This window comes from Alosa sapidissima, chromosome 12, assembly GCF_018492685.1.
Source record: "Alosa sapidissima isolate fAloSap1 chromosome 12, fAloSap1.pri, whole genome shotgun sequence".
In the NCBI taxonomy this organism is placed as follows: Eukaryota; Metazoa; Chordata; class Actinopteri; order Clupeiformes; family Clupeidae; genus Alosa; species Alosa sapidissima.
In genome coordinates this window covers 29,398,721-29,401,220 of record NC_055968.1, presented here as the reverse complement: position 1 = coordinate 29,401,220, position 2,500 = coordinate 29,398,721, and the positions used below count along the sequence as shown (strand labels likewise).

Below are 2,500 nucleotides of genomic sequence, written 5' to 3'. Positions count from 1 at the left end.
GTTAATTAAAACACATGCACATGAACACAGACATTGCCATATGCAACAAGTAGTGAGCAGAGAGAGAGAGACAGAGAGAGAGAGAGAGAGACAGTCCGGAGCCGAGCTCTAGGCCCTTCAGGCAAGGTTATCTCACTCGATTGGTGCCAGATGTGAGAGAGCAGGGGGGCAGAGAGGAGACGAGAGGAGGAGAGGAGAGAAGAGGAGGAGAGGAGAGGAGGAGAAGGGAGAGGAGAGGAGAGGAGAGGAGGAGAGGAGAGGAGAGGGAGAGGAGGAAGAGGAGAGGAGAGGAGGAGAGAGGAGGAGAGGAGAGGAGGAGAAGGAAGAGGAGAGGAGGAGAGAGGAGGAGAGGAGAGGAGAAGAAGGGAGAGGAGGAAAGAGGAGAGGAGAGGAGAGAAGAGGAGGAGAGGAGAGGAGGAGAAGGAAGAGGAGAGGAGGAGAGAGGAGAAGGGAGAGGAGGAGAAGGGAGAGGAGAGAAGAAAGACAGAGTCAAAGGAGAGCAAAACAATGTACATAAAGAGAGTAAAAAGAGGGCAAACAGGAGAAGAGGTGACAGACATGAGAGAGAGAGGTGGAAGACAACAGAGAGAAAGAGGAGAGGAATGAGGGAGGAGAAGGAGGAGAGAGGAGGAGAGAGGGAGAGAGAGAGAGAGAGAGAGAGAGCAGAGGGGGGCTCTCTAGTTAAATTGGGAAAACAGGAGGAAGCATAAATTTTACTGCCATTAATAACCCAAACTCCTGAGAGCAGCACGATCACTCTGGACACATGCTTCTCATTAAACACACACACACACACACACACACACACACACACACACACACACACACACACACACACACACACACATTACATCCCTCTGCAGGTAGTGGAGGAAAATGAAAAATTGTTTATGAGGCTGGACAGGAGCCTTATAAAATGCACACTCTCTCTCTCCCTCTCTCACACACACACAAACACAAACACAAACACACACACACACACACACAGATGCAACAGACGCACCCTTCACAGAGAATGAAGAGAGAGACCGCACAAATAAACCCAAAAGCAACAACAACTGGGTTAGTCATCACACAGCAAAAAAACAAACACTTAAAAATGACTCATAAAGCCTGTTTGAGGTCCAGACGCCATCTCTGCTCTCTGAATGTGGCCTATGTCAGAATGTGTGTATATGCACAGACCTCTGCAAACACACACACACAGCTCTGTTTCACCAGACCAGACCACAGTGGTACACAGAAGCGTCACTTTGACGTAACGATCTGTGACCACACCTCGTCAATCACATAAACTCTAATCGAACGTGAAGACAAAAGGCCGGCGGCTTGTGTCGCGTCCCGCTGCAGCGCGTCTGCCCACAGCTTCAGGGGTGGACATTTAACGGGAAGCCAGGGAGGTGTGTGTGTGTGTGTGTGTGTGTGTCTGTGTGTAAAAATGGTGTGTTGCGCTTTGATCTGGGAAAACAAAAAGCGATGGTGGTTCTAAAACAGCAGAACTGTCCAGGAATGTTCCGCGCTGGTTCTGTTGTGACCACAAGAAGTAGAATCACTCTCCTCCCAGACTGACACTTAATGGTAGCCGGTGGTTAATGATGGCTCATGACACATGGAAAGGGATGCTGGTGATGAAGGCTCACAGCGCACACACACAGATGCACAGAGCATACACAAGACACACACACACACACACACACACACTGCTGTTGATCGGCTCACTTTAGAGCTAAGACAGCCACTGTGAGTGACGATGAGGAGGATTCCCTCAGCTCTTTCATCTTATCACATGTCATGACCTTCAGAGGGGAGGGATGGGATGGTCAATGTTGTTGGTGTAGCGTTTAGAGATAAGACTGTGTGTGTGTGTGTGTGTGTGTGTGTGCAGGGAGAAAAAAATGGGTCTGGCCCAATATTTGAAAGGTTTCTGTGTCTGTGTGTGTGTGTGTTTGTGTGTGTGTGTGTGTGTGTGTGTGTGTGTGTGTGTGTGTCAGGGCTCTACACTAAAAATTTTTTTCAGGAGCACTTGTGCGCCCAAGTTAAAAAATTTAGGAGCACAGACAAAAATTTGGGCGCAGTCAGTTCTGTACTTAACTTACACATAATCTAACATTATACTGTAGCTAACAGTTAAACATGCGAATATTAAGAATGACTGACAACATTTAGGCTACAGGAAACAGGATTTTAAAGATCAGTGCCTACTTTATTTTCAGTCTGTTCCATTTTCCTACATTTTGTTAATGTAAAATAATATAATACATTGTCATATTTGCATTTAGCCTGTATATCAAGTATCCTGCCAAATGTAGGCTAATTTATTTATTTGTGAATCCATCTATAGCTAATCCAAATATGCCCATGGTGACCTATCTGACAGCATACTGCCTAATACTACTACTAAAACAGTCCATTTTCACTTCCACAAAACCCAACATAGGCTAATCAGATATATGTTTTATACTTTTAGTTTTTATTTGAAATATCTGCATTGATGGGGGCA

The 2,500-nt window shown here is 46.0% G+C and overlaps 1 protein-coding gene across 1 annotated transcript in view; it reads right to left on the bottom strand.

Moving 5' to 3' along the window:
• kifap3a (kinesin-associated protein 3a) overlaps positions 1–2,500 on the bottom strand; it is a 23,710-nt gene that overhangs the window by 12,382 nt on the left and 8,828 nt on the right. The window lies entirely within an intron of this gene.